Source organism: Magnolia sinica, chromosome 12 (assembly GCF_029962835.1).
Source record: "Magnolia sinica isolate HGM2019 chromosome 12, MsV1, whole genome shotgun sequence".
Taxonomy (NCBI): domain Eukaryota; kingdom Viridiplantae; phylum Streptophyta; class Magnoliopsida; order Magnoliales; family Magnoliaceae; genus Magnolia; species Magnolia sinica.
The window spans coordinates 6,493,027-6,517,877 of record NC_080584.1 but is presented as its reverse complement, the minus strand read 5'-3'; positions in this window follow the sequence as shown (position 1 = coordinate 6,517,877).

Genomic DNA, 24,851 nt, shown 5'->3' with positions numbered 1-24,851 from the left:
ACCGTCTTGCGGATGCGCTACTTCCGCCCCGAATCCTAGGCGGTGCTCCACCACCCGTGGTGGCTCCACCACCCATGGTTGCTGTACGACACAACTCCAATTTTCGTAAAGCACTACCAGTGGCAAACCGTAGGGCTACACCAGATGATTCAAGTTCTAGCGACGAGGACCTTAATGAGGGTTTTGCCCGACGACCAATCCATGGAGGTGATCATCTAGATCGTGCTGAAAGAGACTATCGAGGTAAGGCTGAACTTCCTAGTTTTAACGGTTTATTACGTATAGAAGATTTTCTCGATTGGCTAGCCGAAGTAGAAAGATATTTTGATTACATGGATGTGCCAGATCATAAAAAGGTAAAATTGGTAGCGTTTAAATTAAAATCTGGTGCTTCTGCATGGTGGGAACAATTACAACTCTCACAAGCTCGCCAGAACAAGGCGCCCATCTCATCATGGCCACGGATGAGACGTCTTCTTCGATCTCGATTTCTCCCCAGTGATTATGAGCAGATATTATTCCAGCAATATCAAAATTGCAGGCAAGGAAATCGAACAGTCACAGATTACACTGAAGAATTCTAACTGCTGGCTACACGAAACGATTTATCAGAATCTGAGTCACAGAAGGTGGCACGATTTATAGGTGGGTTGCGACCGACAATTCAGGACCGAGTTCAGATATACCCAGTCGGGACTGTGGATGAAGCAGTTCAATTGGCGGGAAGGGCAGAAACACAACTTGTAAGAGCTCCTGCTCTTCCATATTCTTTAACTCGACCCACCATGACGGGTCCCACGTAGGATCCAGTGCTGTCACGAGGAAAAGACCCAGTACCTCAACTTCCTACAACCGCAAACCGTGATACGGGGAGCGGCTCATCCAGGCCTCAACGTGCAGCACCTACAACAGTGAGTCCGAGTAGGATTCCAAATCCTTATGCTCGGCCAAGGTCGAATAATTGTTACCGCTGTGGCCAACCAGGCCACTTATCAAACACTTGTCCTCAACGTCCCGCAGCACACTTGACTATAAACGAAGGGGGCACTGAAGATGAGGCCGCAGAAGAAGACCATCGCTTTGATGAACATGAACAAATCACTGAAGAAATACAGGTGGCGATGAAATGACGGGCGAGGATCGTGGTGAATTTCTAGTTGTGAGGCGATTGCTGTATGCCCCACGAAAGGAATTACATCCACAACGACACAATATATTTCGTACTCGGTGCACCGTCAATGGAAAGGTCTGTGATGTGATCATAGACAGTGGTAGTAGCGAGAACATCGTCTCAAGAGTGATGGTGGACAAATTGCGGCTACCAACGATGAAACATCCTTCCCCGTACTCAATTGGCTGGATAAAAAATGTGAATGAGACCAAGGTAACTGAACAATGCACTATCTCGTTTTCAATTGGTAAAAATTATAAAGATCAAATACTTTGTGACGTGGTCGATATGGAAGCTTGTCATATGTTACTCGGTCGACCTTGGCAGTCGGACCGTGATGCGACCCATCGGGGACGAGATAATGTTTACGTATTCGTCAAGGATAGTCGAAAAATAATCATTGCCCCTATGGCACCAGAGAACCACCTTGAAGCCTCTAAAGTGGAGGGGAGTTCCCTCTTGACCATTCGGGATTTTATGGAAGAATCCAAGGAAACCGGCGAGGTATACGCTGTAGTGGTGAAGGGCGAGGAAGAGGAACCCTCAAACATCCCTCCAAGTTTAAGACTGTTGCTAAACGAATTCAAAGAAGTCTGGCCTGAGGATTTACCTGATGGATTGCCCCCCATGAGGGACATCCAACATCACATAGACCTCGTCCCTGGGGCTAGCCTGCCCAATCGCCCTCATTATCGGATGAGTCCGAAGGAGTGTGAGATACTTCAGGGGCAAGTGGAGGAATTGATCCGTAAGGGTCTCTTGAGAGAGAGCATGAGCCCATGTGTCGTACCAGCATTATTAACGCAAAAAAAAAGAAGGAAGCTGGCGCATGTGTGTCGACAGCCGAGCAATCAACAAAATTACCATCAAATATCGATTCTCAATACCACGGTTGGACAACATGCTCGATATGTTAGAAGGGGCCAAGGTGTTCTCTAAACTAGATCTAAGGAGCGGTTACCATCAGATTCGTATTCGACTGGGTGATGAGTGGAAAACGGCATTCAAGACCAAGGAAGGGTTGTATGAGTGGCTGGTCATGCCCTTCGGCCTATCGAACGCACCAAGTACTTTAATGCGTTTGATGAATCAAGTTCTAAAACCGTTCACTGGCCGATTTGTGGTAATATATTTTGATGACATATTGATATATAGCCAGGATGAGGCGAAGCACAAGAAACATCTCAGGCAGGTGCTACAGGTCCTACAACTTAACAAGTTGTACCTCAACTTGAAGAAGTGTAGTTTTTTAACTGACAGCCTATTGTTTTTAGGATTTGTTGTAACATCCACAGGCATTCGTGTGGACGATGAAAAGGTGCAAGCTATTAGGGAATGGCCGATCCCGACAAACATTCATGAGGTGAGGAGTTTTCACGGGTTGGCGACTTTCTATCGTCGATTTGTGCGAGATTTTAGCACCATAGTAGCGCGTATAACAGATTGCATGAAAAAAGGACTGTTCCAGTGGACCGATAAAGCTGATAAGAGCTTTCATGAGATTAAGCATCGTTTGTCTACAACACCGGTCTTGGTGCTTCCTAATTTCGACAAATTGTTTGAGGTTGAGTGTGACGCTTCATACGTCGGAATTGGAGGAGTATTATCACAGGAAGGCAGGCCGGTAGCCTTCTACAGCGAGAAGCTCAGCGAAGCCCGAAAGAAGTGGTCGACTTATGAGCTTGAGTTGTACGCAGTTGTTCAGGCGCTGCGACATTAGCGGCATTATCTGATTCAAAGAGAGTTTGTTTTGTACACTAACCATCAAGCATTAAAGTTTATTAATAGTCAGACTAACGTGAATCGTGTGCATGCTAGATGGGTTACATTTTTACAGGAATTCACGTTCGTTCTGAAGCACAAGTCAGGGCAGCAGAACAAGGTGGCTGATGCACTTAGCCGTCGTGCATCACTACTAGTTACAATGAGCAACGAGGTAGTCGGCTTCGACTGTCTCAAGGAGCTGTATGCCGAGGATGAGGACTTCAAAATTTCTTCGATGAAGTGTCAAGAAGGTCACCCCAGTGACCTTCATATACAGGATGATTTTCTCTTCAAAGGGAATCGATTGTGCATCCCTCAAAGTTCTCTGAGGGAGCAAATTATTCAGGAGATACATGGAGGTGGCCTTGGTGGACACCTGGGGCGAGACAAGACGCGAGCTCTTGTGGAAGAGCGGTATTACCGGCCGCAGTTAGTACGAGATGTGGGAAAAGTCGTACAACGTTGTCATGTTTGTCAGACCTCCAAGGGGCAATCTCAGAATACGGGCCTCTACACCCCGTTACCTGTGCCTAACGGTCCTTGGGAGGATTTATTAATGGACTTCATGCTTAGTCTCGCACGAACACAACGCGGCATGGATTCGGTGTTCATGGTGGTAGATCGTTTCTCAAAGATGACGCACTTTATCCCATGCAAGAAGACCCTCAATGCAACACACGTGGCGAATTTATTTTTCAGAGAGGTCGTTCGGCTACACGGGGTCCCCAAGACCATTACTTCCGATCGTGACACGAAGTTCATTAGCCACTTTTGGCGAACTTTATGGAATCGATTTGATACACGACTTCAATTCAGTAGTGCTTACCACCCACAAACTGATGGGCAGACCGAAGTGAATCGCACGTTGGGAAACCTCCTTCGCTGTATTTCAGGAGAAAAATCGAAGCAGTGGGATTTGGCATTGTCTCAAGCAGAGTTTGCATTCAACAATATGGTGAACCGCTCGACAGGGAGATCACCATTCCAGATTATTTATGGACGAGTGCCTCGCCACACACTTGACTTGGTCCCTTTGCCCAAGCACTCAGGCACGAGCATTGCAGCAGAACATATGGCAGACAAGATCATGGGCATCCATACAGAAGTGCAGACCAAGCTACATGCCTCGAACGAGAAGTACAAGGAACAAGCGGACAAGCATCGGCGACAAAAAGTGTTCGCGGTAGGCGACCGCGTTATGGTCCATTTGCGCAAAGAGAGATTTCCGACCGGGACGTACAACAAGTTGAAAAATAAGAAGATTGGACCGGTACCAATCATCCGAAAGATCAATGACAACGCTTATGTTATTGATCTCCCAGATGACATGGCAATCTCACGGACTTTCAATGTCACGGACCTAACCGAGTATCATAAACCAGATCATGACGAGAACTCGAGGACAATTTCTTTTGAAGTAGAGGAGACTGATGTAGAGCGGGTCGCGGACAGTTACATGGCCAAGATGGATCAGAAAAGGCCCAGTCGACGACAGAAGTGATCCAGACCATCGAACCTTAAATCGGGCGTATCTTGCAATCCGGAATGAGTTATCTGACGTAAAATATATGATTTTGGGGTAGAACGAGCTACTGAAGCCAACCAACCCTGCTACGCCGGGTTGCGTAGCCCAGAATTGCGAAAAACCCCTGGATCGATGGTCGTTTCCCCGTTTTAATTTCGTTTTTACTATAAATAGTAAGTTTTAGTTTGATTATAACTCTTCATCCGTCGGGCTTTAGGAGTTGCGCCCAACGTGAAAAGAGCTTAGAATAACTAGGAGAACGCTTTGGTGAAGCTAAATAGGACACTTACTATTTTTAGCCGAAAACCTTGCGCACTAGTAGACATCACGACCGTCTATAAATAGTAAGTTTACTATTTATAGTAAGTCACGGATTTTAAGAGTTTGAGTTGTAGTTTGATTCTAGTTTCTTTCCCATTGCTTGGTACCCCTATTTAAAGGGTTGTGAACTCGTTTTTATTCATCAATTAATCAATTTCGAATTTATTAGAATTTATTTCTATTTTCTGCTTTCTTTCCTCGTGGATTCGAGAAGTCTCTGTGAGGAGTCCAGAGAAGCTCCGTGGATTCGGAGTAGTTATCCTCATCACGTTCATCCCCGTGTCAAAAGAGGTGTCGTGGGATTCATCATAATGCATTGATAACATCAATTCCTACCATGCACACCTTCCTCCATTTAGCCATGGGATCGAAAATCAAGGCAATTAACAAGTCAAGTGGGCCACACAATTAGGAACAGTTGGGCAGGTATGCCCACCCTTGATTCTCATTGGGCCCCACCCAAGTCTCTAAATTGCCTATTTTTTGAGATGTGCCATCTCTCGGGCAAAAGCGTCACATCAATGAAATGGATTGCATATGCATAACATGGTGGGGTCCTCCATGAGAAATCAAGGGTAGGCATCTATTCTTAATTGTTTTTGTTGGTGTGGTCCATGAGAACCATGGATTAATCTGATTTTTGGGCACCTAGCCACACAAGGTAAGTGGCGTGTGATCCTTGGTTGGAGTGAAATTCATCAAAACATGACGGTGGGGCCCACAACAAACCATATACATCACATTGTGTTGAAAACATTTTCACTAGATAATTTTCAATTAGAATCAGCAAAAGCAATGTACCCTTTCATGATTTGAATTCCAAATATTCTTCATCTATGTGTGAATGCGTCCAATTACTTATCCTTGGATCTAATAGTGAACCATCTCTTCAAAGATTTTGAAAGATATTCTATCATAAATATTCTTATTATTGCTTTAATTCATATTCTCAAGAAATTGAGTCTCGCTGTCACATGTCTGAATAAATTAAGTACATGCATTAAATACTAAGGCTTTTCATTCGATGAAAACAAAAGCACTTTTTTCATACTTTTGAATGTTAGGAGATTTCACTTCAAAAAGAAATTGTTCCACACTCATGGATTCAAGTTTATGACCATGGGTTCCAGTGCACGAGATCTTACCAGAGTGGATACCAGCTCTTGATCCTCATAAATGGCCCACCATGTTGTGTATATGCCATCCAATCCGTTGATATGAAATATCTACCCTAAATGACAGCAAACAAAGAATAAGGCCATTCTAAGACTTGTATGGGGCCAATGATAATCAAGGGTAGGCATATGTTCCTAACTGTTTCTATTCATGTGGCCCACATAAATCATTTATTAGCCTAATTTTTGGGCCCATGGCCAAACAAGAGAAGGCATACATGATCATCATAGTGGATTTCATCAATAAATGATAGGTGAGGCATACGATAACCATTGTATAGAGAGAGCTAGGCCGCTATGTGAGTAAAAGGGTAGGCATCCTGAGTGGGGCCCACCATGATATTTATGTGACATCCACTCCATCCATCACGGGCCTCACCTAATGATAGGCATAGGGCCAATCCATAATTAAGGTGGATCGAAAGATCAGGAACCATGTACTGATAAATGCCCACCCTCCAAACCATTTCCGTTAGTGTGGCCACCTGAATCATGAATAGGCCTGATTTTTTAACCTTGACATATCTGGTGATAGGAGTGGACTTCACGTAGACATTGCAGTGGGGCCTATAAAAATCAAAGGTGGGCGTTCCCCTTCCAATTGTTTCCCTTGGTATGGTCCACCTAAATCACATATGAGCCTAGTCTTAATGCAAGGAGCTAAATTTAGTAAGACATCTAATGGCGGAAGTGGAAGTACCGTAAAATGCACGGTTGGCCCAATAAAAAACCAAGAGTGGGTGCTGATCGCCCTATAGAATGCTTCCCTTGGTGTGGCCTACTTGAATAACCAATCAATAGAATGATTCCCTTGGTGTGGCCCACCTGAATCACCAATCAACCTGGTTTTCAGGACCTGGGCCTAACATGGAGTGATGCACCTGATGTTCAGACTAGATTCCACGTGCACACCATGGTGGGGCTTGCATAAGACCTTTATATACATACATACAAAATATCCTCCCAACACTGGTCTTTTTATGTGGCAAGCGCCTCCTTTCCTCTTTTCATCTTTTCTCAATTTCAGAACTAATCTCTTTCATTTTTTTTTTATTTCATCCAGAGATATGTTTATAAAGGCATGCTCCATTCAAAACACCAGACCGATTCAATACTAAGATGAGCCATAACATGCCAAACATTACAAAATCACACAAAAAACCTCTTAATCCATGCCCTATGGTTTGTATCCTGATGAATTTTAAATTGTCTCAAAATTCAGGCATGTTTGGACCGCCGGATTAAATGGTATAGATTTGCATTAGTTAGAATTAACATCATGAAATGCCACGATGTTTTGACCCTCCGTGTTTGGGATTTAAATCTTTCCTTTGAAAGTACAATGTATTAAGTGAAGGTTGCATTTGGTGAACCATGGAAATGTAATCAACCAACCACATTTCACAATTGATGCTGGTCACTTGTATATATGCAACTTCAATATCATGTGTAAAGGGCACATGAATGGACGATGTGGATAAACACATGCATCAATGTGGGGCTCACAAAGGTAATAGATTTCAAAATTTATAAAAATTCATACGTTAGTTATTAGGATTAATCCAATACTCCCTGTCATTTCAAAATGCAGAATGGCATTTGTATGGGACCAAATGTAATTTCATAGTGCTTAATATCATGCACCAAATGACACAATGGATGAGTTGGATGATATGTTCAATATATGATAAGCCACACCCAACATTGGAAAAGTGTCCGAGGCGTGTGTGTGCGCGCACATTCCCATTGTTCCTTGTCTGCAGGTTGGCCCATGAAAGCATTGAATTGTATTGTACCAACACCGACTTTAGTTGTAAAGACTTATGAGGCCCTTTGTAATTTTGTGTTTTGCATGTTCATTTTAAGAGATGAGTCATATTCAAATCTTAAGCAGACCACACTACATGAAACATTGGGAATAATGACATCCACTGTTGAAACCTTCCTAGGGCCCACATTGATGTTTATTTGTCATCCAAATTGCATATAAAGTCACACAAATTTGTATGAATGAGAAACGCAACTCTATCCAAAAAAACTTATGACCCCCAATAAGTTTTCAACCATAAGCGTATAGCTAGTTCCATTGTTTTCAATGGCATGGTTGACTTGAACTTTGAATTTACTTCAATTTTAAGCTCGTGCACTAAAATGAGCTGTAAAATAATAATAATAATAATAATAATAATAAATCAATAGTATAGATAAAACACATGCATTATAGTAAACACCACATAGCTAGGTGGTGCTGGGGTCACCACACAATCCATTTTTATTTTTTTTCTTTTTTATCCAAGTCTACTATGAAATACAAAGGAGACATGATCCTTTGGCTACCTATGCAACTGGTTTGTGCGTGAGACCCACAGTGATTTATATATGCATCCTGTTAGTGAGGGAAAGACATGTCACCCTGTGATGAAATTGGGACAACCCAAAAATCAGGTCGGTTGAATAGACAAATGGGCCTACGTGAGTTTAGAGTCTTTAGTATGGATATCCGTTGTTTTCTATAGTGGCCCACGTAAAGGTTATATAAGGTTATCTCTGGGACTTTTCATTTTCATGGAACCATGATTGGGTACCACCAGGACATAGCTAGAGACGGATGGATCAGGGGCTCTGAGGTGTCCACCATGGTGTATATTTTAATCCATGCCATTCATTAATTTTGACTGATGATTTTAGGTAATAAGCTAAAAAAGTGAAACAGATTGAATGCTCAAGTGGACCACACATAAGGAAGCTGCGGTGACAATAACATCCACAGTTGAAACCTTCCTAGAGCCCCACGTAAATATCAGCTTGATTGAAAACTTTTGTGGCCTAGGAGGTTTTGAATAGTAAGTATTCAATCCCATGATGTATGTTTTGCATCCGTCCATTTGGAAAGATCATTTTAGGATAAGATCCAAAGAATGAGTTAAATCCAAAGCTCCGGTGTACTCCAGCATAGATAACAGTGGGGACAGTGACGCCCACCGTTAAAAACTTATAAAGGCCACAAAAGTTTTAGATCATGGTGATATTTGTGTTTTCCTTTCTTTCATGTCCTTTTTAACTCTTGAACAGGTTGGATTTCAAATAAAGATCATGTTGGGCCTTAGGATAGTTTCAACAGTGGGAATCACTCTTCCCACTGTTTTCTGTGGTGGGGTCCACTAAAGCTTTTTATCTGCCTCATCCTTTGGTTCATGCCCTAAAATGATATCTCAAAATGGATGGACGGGATGGATACAACACATACATCATAATGGGGCCCACAGAACTTGGTGACACCTGCAGGAGCTAATCCGCGTCCCACGCTGGGGCGCAGACAGTTAGCTGCAACAAATTCTCTTCATCTGCAACTTGCGTGGGAAGGAGTCTCCTGGCACATTCATGGGAAATGGGGTAATTTTTTGATACTCTGGCGGATTGTAGTGGATGACACTCATGCACTTAAAAAGTGCATACATGAACACAGATAATTTAATTTAAACAGTCCAAACTATGGGCCCCTGCTTGGATTTATCATGAGCCAAAACTTACACTTATTTGATTACCAAACTATCGGATAGATGGACATTTATTGGACGGATAAAAAATATCTAATGGTCTTATTTTCAGCATACAGGTGTCCATGGATTAGAGGATAGAGTTGTTCAACCAGGACATTAAATTATCTATAATATTTCCACAATTTAGTCGGTTTAATTTCGATTTAATGGATGCCACGTGTACAATTTCTAAGTGCCTGTGTATCAGGCGTCATTCGCTGCCAGAGTATCCAATAACCTCCACCTTTTCTGATTTTGTACAGACTCGGTTTCCGTACTTTCGTAGATATATCTTTTGTTTCTGTTCCGAAAACGATGAAAGAACAGAAAAGGTACTCGTACTTACCAAGTGAGTTCTTCTTGCCTCTGTCGCGACTGAGACGAATCAGCATGTGTCGCTCCACTGAGCCCACGTTAAGAGATGGTCCAATGATCGGAACTGTCAATTTTTTAAATCTATTCTATTAGAGCTATCTTTTCAAAAACGTTATCTAGATAAATTTATAAAATTGAAAGAAAATCTGTTAATGGATCAAATTCAACTTTATAAATCGACATACAGGAAGATCATTGAAGTGTAATTATAATTCAACGGATATTCGACGATGTTGATGAGAATATGGACGGCTAAAATCATAGGATCATCTCACATTGTGGGCCCCAATGGGGTGACACATTCTGACGATGCTACATCACTAAGGGTCTGTTTGGGCGGTGGGATTAGAAGGGACTAGGTGGGATGGGATTCATCCAGTCCTGTGCCAATTTCATTTCATGCTTGGGAAGAATGGAAAAGCTTAGAATTACATTAAATAAAATTGCATTGGGTCTTGTGTTAATTTCACTCAATGTTAGTAAGTTGTTGTAGGTCCCACCATGATGTGTGGGCTATATTCACACCGTCCACTTACTTATTGAGATTATTTTAGGGCATGGGCCAAAAAATTAGATAAATCTAATGCTCAAGTGGACCCCATCACAGAAAGCAATGGAGATTGAATACTTACCGTTGAAAACTTCTTGGAGCCACATAAGTTTTGGATTTACCTCATTTTTAAGCCCATGCCATAAAATGAGGTTACATAACAAATGAAGAATTTAGATATAACACACGGTGTTATTCTCAGTAATTTTTATGATAATCGGACCTTTTACTGTTACCTCAAACCCCACTATTACCATCGACTTCCGTCTTCCCTCCCACCTAGTGAGGTGTATTTGTAGGTTTTTGATCACAGACGGAAGACGGAAGTCGATGGGAGTAGTGAGGTTTGAGGTAACGAGATGGGCCACAAGTGTATTTGGGTTTCTGATAATCGGACCTTTTATTCGGTAATCTAGACCATCTAATTAATTGTGCCCTACATTAGATGGACGATCCCCCCAAAATCTCCTAGATTTAATGATATAACTTCTAATATGAATACTTCTTTTTTAGATGAACGTGGACTCTTCTTCCACAAATTGAAAGGTTAAGATTATCCCATCTAGAAAATTTAGACTCAAAATCAACGAGCTAACGCTTTGGATTACTGAATTTGGGCCCCACTTGTTAGAAATGGGAACCCACGTGTACTGTGCATATTGCTTCCACATTATAACACGGAGGCGTTATATGATACTCAGACATCGTACGACGCTTGATACGCAGGCACTGAAATTAGTACACGTGGCATATGTTAACTCAATGTAAACCGACTAATTGTGGAACCTACTCTCTCTAAATCACAATCCAAAAACCACATTGGTTAAACAATTCCAACCTCTGATTAGTGGACACTGGTTTGTTGAAATAGGAACGGTGGATATTTTTCGTGTTAACCGCCCAATAAATGTCCACTAATCCCACCGTCAGATAATTATATACTCATAAATTTTTTTTTCTTGATATATCTAAATTTATTTTATAATTTGGACAGTTTCATTTGACTTATGTGTATGCCACACAAGCAATTTTTAAGTTCCCTGCGTATCATTCATCATACTCCGCCCGAGTATCAATTTTTTTTCTAAAACATGTCTCACATGCGGAAATGATATTTACACCCATATTTTTCTATTTTCATACACTTATTTTTTACTTTTGGTACCCTCTCTAAAAAGGAAAGGAGTAAAAATGGGGCATGAGTATAAAAAAGTGGGGGTAAGATGGCTGCCCCCTCAAAGTAGCATGTACTCCTAAAAATTGCATGCATGCGCATGCACCTATAGAAAGAAAAGCTGCTCGGCATGTGGGGCCCACACCTTGACTTCAATGCCTGTTGGAACCATGGCATGGCCTCATCAAATCATGACCCTTCATTTTTTTTAATGCCCTTTTGACGAAAAAGTCGTCCTCTGAGATCAGACGGTCCATGCAGATGCTTTTGGAGTTCGAATAATTATATGATACTCTGATAGGGCACGTTGAATCATACTCATGCATACATCTTTTGTATATGCAGAATCTGTTTGCTCAATCCACACCGTCCATGTTGTAGGCTTCATTGTGGGTGTGGAGAATCCCGAAATTATCATCAATTGGAGATCTTGATCATTATCTGTGGTCATCTCATGGCGACGGTTGAAAACATTAAGGTTTAACGGTCCGATTTTGAATGGGCGAATTTCCATTGATGGGATGGCTATGATCCGACGCATAATTTTAGGAATAGCTGCGGATTATAGTGGGCCCCACAGTTGGGATGGCCAAAATTGGATACGTGTTTATAAAGTTGATTGGGCACGTGGATCCTGGATCTACTCTCCTGACTGTGGGGCCACCTTGGCGTATGTGCCTTACATCCATGCCATTCATCCGTTTCTGCAGCTCATTTGATGGCATGATCCTAAAAATGGAGGAGATCCAAATCTTACGTGGACCACACAACAGGAAATAGTAGAGATTGAACTTCGGCTTGATCCAAAACTTTTATGGCCCATAAGAAGTTTTTAATGGTCAATCACTACTGTTTTTCTGTAGTGTGGTCCACCTAAGATTTGGATAGGCTTTATTTTTTTGATCGAGCTGTCAAAACGGATGGACGTCGTTGATGTAAGGGACATTCATCATGGTGGGCCCCACAGTCAGGGATCCACCCAACTCGGTGGATTTGGGGATTCACCGAAGCCGCCTCCAAAGTTGCATATTCATAGATTTCTGAGTCAAACGCCCATCGCATCTTTCTTTTGATATGTATGCGCCGCACCATTTTAAAGTGGGGGAGTTATATGATACTCTAGCAGTCGTATGACGTTTGATGAACAGGCACTCAGATATTGGACACGTGGCGGTATTAACTCAATCTAAGCTGACAAAATCGTATAATATACTCTCTCTAAGACAGATACATAAAATCAGATTGTTTGAAAAATCCTATCCTTTGCTTCAAGGACATTTGTTTTTGAAATAGGACTATGATATTTTAATTTTGTAACCGTCCAATAAATATCCATTAATCCGATATTTAAAAATATTAATAAATTTTAGTGTTCGATTTTTATCACATCTGAAATGGAGAATTTTATTTGGACAGTTTAATTTAACTAATATATGCCAAGTACGCAATTTCTAATTGCCTGCGTATCACCCATCACAGCCTGTCAGAGAATAAATTTTTTTTCCCTTAGAGAACCATAGTGACACCCGTCCTACTTTATATAAGGGCTGTTTTACTGGACCGGATGGGATCACGATATCCTGACGAGCCGAACAGGCCCATGGATCTTAAAATAATATACTGACATCACCATCATTATCTTAAAATTGATCTCATCCTTTAGTAGGATGGATGGAATGGCAGTTAAAATCTCGGGATATGCTGGGCGTGTCAAACAGATTCAGTGAACTTGTCTGGGGGATTGAACTTGGCCGGGGATATAGCAATCCCATGAATCTTAAACCAATCCACTGTCATTGCCTTATCTTAAAATCCATTCCATCCCGCCTAATCCCCCGGATTCGCCCGGCCAAACTGGCACATAGACGAAAGAGGTTAACTGGCGCATAGACGAAAGAGGTTTACCGATTCTACCCGCATGGAGAGCTGCACAAAGAGACGCTTGCATACATGTCGATATATAAAATTTTTACAAAATCTGTCCATTCCATCTGATTAAAAATAATACTAAAATATGAACAGATGGTTAAATAATCTTCATCATCCGTCCATTTAATTTGCATTATTTAACTCATGTTAATATTTTAATTATTTAATTATATTTTAAATATATATATATATATATATATATATATATATATATATTTTTCCCAACTGATGAAAGGATCCGATCAGTTACATATATTCCATATAGAGGTAATTCTGCATATGAATGGAAAGATTCTCATACGCGCGTAGAATTACCAAACCTTATTGTACCTTTCCGTCTTCCATACCCATCTCCACGTCAATTCCAAGCGAGCGTTTCGTACGGACGAAATGATATGATAGAGATGTGAATATCATATATTATGTATACATCCTTCCAATATTTCACGTGAAATTGTATATAGAGAATTTCGACCGTATATATACTTTCCTTCTCTGTATATAGCCTATTATTAAACTTTAATGAAAGGATGAAATTTTTATTAGTGATCTCAAAATGGGAAGACAGAGAGACTTCGTTGCTAAAATGTTTGCGGTTGAAGGTGATATAAATAAATGGATTTATCTAATTTTTAAATAATGGGCCATCTCATGCATGAAAAACTCTACGAACGGTCCAGATCCACTATCTACTTTTCCAAATAGACGCTGTAAACGGACGGCGTAAGGTGGTTTTATCAGTTATGATAGGAACGCGTCCATCATATCATTTGCCATGTAATAAATACCCTCCTGACCGAAAGTCAGATTAGGTCGGAGGTTACTGAAACTATATAGGAGATATTATTACATACGGTGAGGAGTATAGTCATCAATGCACGTGAACTACAGTTTGTGCATATGAAGTACATTTAAGTCGATCCAAGCCGTTCAATCGTTTTCTTATTATGGAGGGAGCATGATCTATATTGAGGTGGTCCATTTATATATGAAAAAATGAAAAACCTAAAAATTTACCAATGGTCCATGTACTATGTACGTGTTGGTAACTGACGACCTGACCCACCTGATTTTCAGACCCCATGGATCACTGGTGGGTCCAACCTGATGAACGGGACGATCTTGGACGCGTGGGCGCCATTTGGCAAGATCTCCGATCTTAGCGGAGCTGATCCTGTGCTTCCGGAGGCACGATAGTCAACGTACGTCCACATCTTTTACCGTACACATGGCATTTCTAGACGAGATCTGGACCGTCCATCCGGCAGGTCAATGATGATTTTTTTTTCACCTGAAATTTCTTGGCCCCTTGCTTTTCACGTGGGAGGGATCTCATGGAGGAAAGCTGTATTATATGAAAAAGATCGCTACCATGACGCGCACACACCCAGGCATGTCTACTGTACACGTGGCACTTTTGTACAGTGATCTAGGTTGTTGATCCGGTGGGCCACCACATGGATTTGTTATATTCCAAAAATCCTGGCGATTGGACGGTGGTGGACACCCGATCAGTGGCCTAAAATAAGGTCCGTTGAACGCATTAAAATGATGAACAATGGTTGCAATGGATGGATAGCTGTCCAACCACTGCAATTTTTTTACTATGGCCCACCCAACTGCAGGGTAAACAGTTCAAAAGTCCTGATCACCGTATATTTCCATTTGTACGGTTAGGATGGCACTTGGTCTGCTGTGTCATCCAGACCATTGATACAAAGATTCCCCCCGTTTCTGGTAATAAAAAGATTCCCCTCTTTTTTGAAGGGGCATTATTCTGACCATTGATCTGCTCTGTCTCACCAGAAATGGACTATCCTCAAAAGTCTCCTTGTTGGGACTATCTTAACCGTTCGATTTTTAGACTCCATAATGGACGACGGTAAAGAAAGGAAATGCAACAACAGCCCACGTTATTCAACTGAAATAAATTCCCAAGATTGATAGCTGGTATGGTCAAATTGGGGACGTGGTCCATCCGTGTGGGACCCACTTATGCTGCATGAAGACACGTGTCATGTAACATACAAGGAGTCCCATACACAACTAGATGGACAAAGGTGCTATCGTCCAACTAGCACGTGATTGCCCACGTGCAATGTGTGTAGAACATCCAATCCATCCAAAAGGTTGGTCCCACCATCTCGTACATCTAGCTCACAAATCAGACCGATCAACTCATCATAGCTACACGTGTATAGATCATATAATTCCTGGTTTGCAAAAGCCCCACTCCATTAGAGTATTTTTATTTTATTTTTTAAATGCAGCTAGCATTAGGACCTGTAATGGCTAGTCCCCCGGCCAGTGGTCGGTGCTCTGCGGGCCCCACCATGATGTATGTGTTTCATCCATTTTTACGGATCATTTTAGGCTTGCTCCCAAAAATGAGAGGGATATAAATCTCAGGTGGACCACACCACGGGAAAAAAAATAGTGATTGGATATCCACCATTAAATCCTCCTAAGGCCCACTGTACTATTTATTTGACATCCAATTTTTTGATTAGATCATACAGACTAAGATGAAGAGAAAAAACAAAGATCAGCTTGTTCCAAAACTTTTATGGTCCCCAATAAGTTTTTAATGGTCAACGTTCATTCAACACTGTTTCCTGTAATGTGGTTCACTTAAGATTGGGATATACCTCGATTTTGTTCTCATATCATAAAATGATTTAGAAAAATATATGGATGGCATGGATGAAACACATACATCATGGTGGGGCCATAGTGCACCCACCATCAGCCATTGGCTGGTGGAAGGGGGAGTAGCCAATCCTAGTGTGACGTGGGCTAACATGGACAGAATGACTTTACGTGCATGCGATCCGAGACGTCCATCATGTGGGCCACCCTCTGTTTGGCCTTGAGCATAAAAATCAGGTTGATCGAAAACTCGGGTGGGCCACACCACAAGGAAAAGGTTGGGTCAAAACTGTGTGTAGATGCACTGTGGCATGTATAAGCCATTCAATGTATTGATTTAGGGTACCCCACCAAGTTAAAAGGACACCCCAAAAATTGTGTCATTCCAAAACTCGCAATAAACCATTCTGTGTGATTTTGCATAGCTACATTTGGTGGGGCCCACTTAAGTTTTGGATCTACCTAAGTCACGCTCACATGCCTGAGCGAGTATTGCTACTGCCATCTTTATTTGTAGATTTTGGAAAAATGCTCACACATTAGTTGTACATCCAATTAGCTAGCGTGGGGCCCACCATGGAGTTTTGTATGATGACTCACCCATCTAACAGGTTTGCCTTTTGTGAAAATGGGATGCCACAAAATTAGGCCGATCCGGCCATCCAGCTGGCACATTATAAAAAACTATGAATAATTATCTAAAAACTTTCTATTTACATAAGCCATCACACTTTTATGGTTGGATCAACCTAGTTTTTGGGGCGTCTCATTTTCATGGTGTGACAACTTTGTGGGATGAGCGAAGATGTTATATACATGCCATGGTGTGCCTCACATGCCAACTATTTGAACATATAACTTAAATGAAGGTAAACTAGGAGATGTGGGATTGTAAATGGAAGTAAATAACATTTGGAGTGTGTTTGGATGAGAGTAAATGCATTAAAATAAAATGAAATGAGAGTAAATAATCTTATAAATGAAATCCTCTCAGGAGAGAATTTGAAAGTAAATGGGGGGTGAAATGCTTTTATGGGCTCAATTAGAAAGTCACACCGGTATTAAAAATAAAAAATCACTATATACATATCTGCCATATATGTGGCACGTTGATGATACTCTAAAAACAATTTAGTTATTAACTACATCACTAAAATCATATCAATAAAATGCTCCAATCCATCGAAAAGGTTGGTCATCTAAATTGACAATTAAAAAATATTGGCAAGTTGCTTGTTTGTAATTTTTACAGTTATGACCCACCTAAGGCTCAAAATTTTCTCTTTTTTTTGTCAAAATATATTTGTCAATAGTTTATTATAATCATTTTATTAAATATCACATATGTGCACTGATTTGAGATATTAAAGCTGATTTGGTAACACATATGTTGTTGTGAATTTATTGTAAAATTTAAATGCATTCCAATTCCTCCCATTTACTCCCATCTAAACAGGATATTTGAATTGTAAATGCATCTCATTTGCTCCCATCCAAACATGATTAAGTAATTTATTTATTCCAAATTCATTTACCTCCAATTCCATTTCGCCTTTATCTCCATTTATAAGCTCTCAAACGAGCCGCAAGCATTTCTCATAGATTTTTATGAGGAGAAAACACACACTTTGGTCTCTCTCTTGTTTTGCTTTAAAGAAAGTCCATTATGATCTTTTGCTTAATGTTTGTTTTTTTCGTTTTCTTTTGTTTGTTTTGCCTATGACAACTTAAATCCTCATTATGTGTCATCTCTTAGGGTATAGATAATCAGAATCATCCGCTCTCTAAGTGCCACTTTCATGGCCAACCATCCCATAATTAGAAAAAATAAAAAATAAAAAAGGTTTGTAACCATTGATTTTTGGAGTTGATGGAGCCGTCCAGACTTTCTTTTTAATGTTCAACTAAATGTGTTAATTATTATAATAATTCGTTTAATGCAAATTTCTTATTGTAGCTTGTCAACAACACAATTGTTTTCTTTTTCAAAAATTTTAGAAAAAATAAAAAAATTAGCCCATTTATGTTTATAGCTAAAATATGGTCAGCTTTGTCATTTAACCAGTTATGCATGGTAATACATTATGTGATCTTTTGTCATGATTGTAAATTGCAACCATTTTTTTAGATAGCCTATGTGTTCTACTTTTAGTAATACAATTCTACAAATTCTACTGTCATATTAAAAAAAGATGAAAAAAAAAAAAAAACCATATATGTGCATAGGCATCTCATTCATAAATATCTACACCATCCATTTATTGGGAATAACCACGAATGGATAATAGACCAAAACTCACATGATGAAATAATCCCAACCATCTAACATAATAGTATACAAAGTCAATATAACATTTTACCTAGTTACGATCATCATACATATGCCATGTGGACAATTTAGAATATAGGAGGTGTAGACCAAATTCATGATTATAGTCAAATGATAACACACATCAGTAATAGGGTGGCGCAAGTTTACTTGAGAAAGTGAGGTCGCTAATTCTTCCTTCCCTCCTCTCACAATGATGGGAATGACGCTTGGCATGAGAGAAGAGTCAGAGTTCCTTTTTATACATGTGTTGGTTCGTAGCCAAGTCTTACCTTCCACGGGACACGCTGCTACAAGAGAGAAATAAACGCAGTTCTCTTTAACTTAATAAGAAAATCACACTTAGGAGCATAAAAGGATAATGCATACGCCTCACTTTCATGAGCCCCATCTAATGGATATTGACATGAACTAAATAATTTACTCTATTGCTCATATGGGTGGTATCAAGTGTGACCTATAATGCTAATATTTTTCCACATGGGTCACTTATGAAATTGGTATATATATGATGAATTATATGTATCTTATATACTTTACAAGCATGAAACTTTTTATATATCTATAATGGATTACAAGAGTACTTTGAATGATCCAATTCATTAAGACTATTAATATGGGACCATGTCGATTGTCATTATATCCATTAAAATGGGACCATGGCAGTCGTCATTGCATTAATTAAAGTGAGACTAGGCATGATGATAAATACGAGCACTCTCAACAATATGGATCTTAATAGCTTGGGTGCATGCTACGAAATCTCATACCAAATATGGTCATACATGTAAATTTTTAAGCTGTCTTACCATTTTCTACAAAAAGATGTCTTATACTTTAAAAAAATTAAATTATATTATTTATTTACTTTATGCATACAAATCGAATACAAGCAATGAACAAAAGTTTATATTATCTTGAAATTGAAATCATCAATTAAAATTTAATAAAATTGAATATGTATGTAATTGTAATGTTCACATACTCCTACTGATCCTAAACATCCTATGAGGAACAATGTCTTGATCTTGGATATAAAATCAACAAACACCTAATGATTCATAATAATCTCCTTATATAATAAATAACTTTTAGTCCACAATTTTAATTTATGTAAATCATTATAATTATTTAGAAGAACATTGTATTGTAATACCCGAGACTTTATTTTGTGGTCGGTGTTAATTTATATTTTCAATAAATGAAGTTGTAAGCACCTGTACTGCACTCTTTTACATAACAACTTTCATATCATTAAAAAAAAAATGAAGTAATCGTCACACATATGGGACATTTAACATAATTTAAAATGTGCATCCAATTAGTTTCAACTTACTAGTGCATCAGTGTGTAAGCATAAATAGTTTATCACTTTCTTTGTCATATGGATTCATTATATCTTTTAAGAATTCCTATTGTAGAGGACTTTTTCATTCGAATGCAGACCCAACCTATAACTACATTAGAGACTGACTCTCACTGCTTTCTCATTGATCAGCTTAGTAAATCATATGCTTATTACTTGATTATTATAATGTCATATTTCACTTATCGTAGAGGTTTTTTTATTGCATTTATTATGGCTTATGCCATCATTTTAAACATAAATATTCTCTATTTTGATTGTCTTTATCACTCGTGAAAGGGTACAAGGATCATAATTCCTTTGATATTTAAAGTAGTTGATAAAATTATCACAAATGTTGGTGATAATTAACATGTATGTTTCCATGTCATTTTAAGGTCATAATATTATATGGATATCTGTATGTTTTTTGTTAATGTCGTAACCGAAACAATCACATCTGAAAGTGATGTTATACTTTTACCCGAACTATGAATATTTGTATATTGTCTTTGAGAGGCTATAACCCCTGATGTGTAACGCCCCGAATTTCGAGGGTCGAGCAAAGCTCTACTCCCGAGATTCAGAACATCACTTATGCAGTATGGATGATGATATTCAGATTTCGTCTATGTTGATGAGTTAAGCATGCATGAGATTATACTAAACAACACATCATACTCTGGATATAATTAAGTTAAGCAAGCGGAAGTCTAAAACATATCTATTTAAGTATACAGGTGTTTCACAAATTTCCTCCAGAGTATGAGTACATAACCGGGTTCAATATATACATGTATTGTTTCAAAATGAACAAAACGAATATATAAAAGTGTTCGACTAAGCCCAGATGTCTCAGTGGTCCCTGCGTATCGGCACGAGGTCTACATCGATCCCCTCGAGAGTTGGAAGTAGGAGAATTCCTCTTTCTCATCCAATAAGTCCTGCTCCATAGCATAGACGTCATCTGCACCTGTATCTAAATCAGAGTTTGGTTGGTGTTTTAAAACACTGTCCCAGAGTGGGAGTGAGTGATCAACTCAGTAGTTCTATAAGGTAAAAGTTATACATATTATCAAGTCAATCAAAGCAGTAATGATAAAGCATTCATAAGCAATCACTTCCTAACTACTCTTTTTAATGCAGGAATGGGGTGTAAGTAATGATGCATGCCCTCACATCAAAGCTCCCTCACAAGCGACTCCGACAGTTTATTTCGCATATGACAACACTGCCTCAAAACGGTGCAACTCCAGCGCCTTTTAAGCACATCCTAACTAATGCAATACGATGCATGGTCGTGTTAACCAAGTAATTAATTAAGTTCATTCGTACAGCAAGTTTGGGAAGCTAGGGTACCTCCCTTTATATCATTGACCCTAATCGAATGATCCATCTAGGTTCGTCACTCCTAATTAAACACATACGATAGACAAGTTGTAGAGTCGTCACTCCTAATTAAACACATACGATAGGCAAGTTACAAGAAATTATAGTCACGGTCACTACGGGAGAGGCTCGTCACCCCAATGTAAGCCGACAGCAAGAACACGGTATCTCATACCACCATGCCCGGCTCACTAGTCTTAGTTACTCATTGGTCACTGCGGGGAAGCTCGTCACCCCAGTGTAGGCCAACCGCTCTGACACGGTGTCCCATACCACTATGTCCGGCTCATGAGTCTTAACCGATCATGGTACCATAGTTAACGTGGGTCTTTACATTGGTGAGGGGTACCTTAGATTCAAGTAGTAACGTCCATACATGGTAAACACACAATAAGTTAATCGGTTCATTAGGCAAGGTCGATTGGTACGGGCACACGCTAACTTAATCGACATGGAGCGCATAAGCACCCCTCGTGGCCTAACCACTGTCGACAATCGTCGTGCGACCCGGATTAATCGAGTTTACCCAATGTGGCGAGACTAATTTGGCCACCCGAACAAGGACTGTTACTGATTGCCTGGGCTACGTTGAAGCCTTAATCCTACCCATATGCAGCTAACAAACACATGTGATATTCATCTCAGCATTTAACAAACAATCTAAGTGGATTCCTCATTTGGGCATTTCATCAAACACATCGATCATGTTACCAAACACTTGTATTTTATCAATTAATTACATAAAGGAAAATATGATTACATAAAGGAAATCATATATATGCATAAGGCAATAAAGAATCCTATCTTAATACTCGTAGTAAATACAAATCATCAACCATTTCTCATTCAGACAATTCAATAAATACATAGACTAGGTTATTTACAATATATGTTTTATCAATTCTTTAAACAGGGAAATCCACATACATATTACAATGATGAATCCTAGATTAGAAATCATAGCAAGCACTAATCACTTTCTATTGTTCATTCAACCATTTCAACAAACACACATGATGCACATTCATTTATTACAGTTCATAGGTATATTTCATACAGAAATCAACACATTTAAGACAATATGGTAGCAATCAAGACAGACATAAATCATTAGTTATCATGAAAGCATTGATAAACCGCAACCTAAGCGTTTATAGTCCGCACCTTTCGTCGAAATACTCGACTCGGATTCGATCTAAACTCCACATTTTCGGAACGTCGGGCACCTAAATGATGAAACTGGTTAGCTAGGTTGACGAACAACCAACCTAGATCTCTACAATGATATTAGGGTTAGGATTTCTTACCCAAAATCGTAACCGAAAAGGATTCGGTAGCGCAACGAGGCGGCGATTTGGTGCATGGATTCGTGGGAGAGGATTCCTTCAGTGATCTCCCAAAATCTCTCTTCTCTCTTTCCTCTTTTCTCCTCTCTCTCCCTTAGGGTTTTTGTAAAATTCGTATATGGGAGTGAGGGAGAGAAATAAGAGCTATTTATAAGCCCAGATGTCACGCCCCAAACTCGGAAATCGGATTCATAGGAATCCCGATCGCCAAATCCGGTGCCGACAGCCTCCGTAGTATCTCATTCTCGGCTCCTAGTGTCCAAACGCTAGATTTTCGATCCTGGGATCCTATAAGGAGGATTTTTTCAATATACATTTAACTCATAATAAGCATAACCATAAGATTACCCAATTCACAAAGGCAACATTATCATTACATATCCACTAATATAATCATTTGAGTACAATGCTAAAAGGAAATACATAAATCGAAAATCAAGCTCCAGAAGGTCGCTGCACGCTTCCAAGCTCAACACTACTGCAACCTAACATCACCTGCACGCATCTATCATGCATAAGCTTATAAAAAGCTTAGAGGGTGGTGTAAGTGTGTGCATAAGGTAAGTGCCAAGTAAGCAATATCAGAGTAATCAGAGTAAGCGGAAATACTGATAAACCCATAATCATACCATATCAGAAACACTAGCAAGATCATAAATCATACGAAATCAGAGAAATGCGAAAACATACTGATAGGCCCATAAATACCATCAATCTTATCCAGGCTATGCGACGCAGAAATATAATAAAAACAATATCATATACTGATGAAGCAATGTAGATCAACTATGCAATGCGGAGACAATAAGTCAAATATCAGATGTCGTTGATGCATGCAATATATGGTGCGAATGGAATGGCCATGCTGGAGTGTGAAGTCGGGATGATAGTACATAGTATCGCAGGTCACGGGGTCCATCACAAGGGACTTCTATCCAAACCAGTCTCATACATAAATTTGGATAGTCAGACTCAATGTGGTAAACTCCTGATCTCAGGTTAGTCACGCGCCCAACCAAAATCCTGGTCAAGCGAATGTACACGTAACAAATGGTTGCGCACCATCCGCCTGAGTGGATAGTGAATGAATGAATGAATGAGTATGCAATGCCTGCTCAATAAGTCCACATATCAGTACAGTTCCTTTCTGGAAAATCACCAGGGTCTATTACACTCCAAACCAGATTGTCGCCCCATCGCGCGCAACAAGGTGAGTGGAAGAGACCTCACTATCCGCCTGCCAATATCGGGCTCGGCTCGTCGATAGCGGACCCATTCCTCGAGCTGGTCAGACTCAGTCTAGCATTGCCCCCTCCTCTCAGGCAGGTAAGGCCGTACCCCCTTCCAACCGACCACGACACAGTGGGAGACGCGGCCAAACGGTATACGGCCCTCATGCGCTCATGCATCCACTCGGTCTAGACGTTGGAGCAACCTCTGGAACCAAGAGGGTTTAGAGACTTTCACCCAGGGATATCTATAGCACCCCATGTAGAATAGATTTTCGGTGTCTCATCTAGCCATCTACGATATGCCTATGGAGGCTACGGCCCTGATGTTGCTAGGGCGTACAGTAATCATAATGTAAGATGCATGAGTCATACAATCCAGTCATGCATAAATCCTGCGCATATCGTTCACTCATATGAGATAACCTCTGCCTATCAGGGAGTCTCATAACATCCTGCCTAATAGCATATGCAATGGTCAACCATATCTCATAACAAACATGTAAATGATGCATATGGGCATGATCATGATGCTATGCAGTCACATACTCATAATCAGTATCAATATCCGGCATCGACAATCAATTACAACAATGTGGACATTTAACCAACATTGTCCCCCAAGGAATGGTGGACCCATGGCCTCACACAAAGGCCAAACGTACAACACCATGGGTCCCTCTCAATAGCATAATACACACCACGATGGACCTTTCACATGGGCCTAACATACATCACAATGGACTCCATCGCCTGACCCTCCAATGCATCACAATGGGCCTCAACTATGGATCGCATATACATCATATAGGTCTCGACAATCGGCCTCGGCAATCAACATCGGCCTCGACGATCGGAATCGGTAATCGGCCTCGATAGATATTCAGCCTCGATCGATATTTGGCAATCGGCTAAGACAAATCAGAATTGGTAATTGGCCTCGATCGATAACCAACAATTAGCCAAGACAAATCAGAATCGGTAATTGGCCTCGATCGATAATCAATCAATAAGACAATTCAAAATCAGTAATTGGCCTCA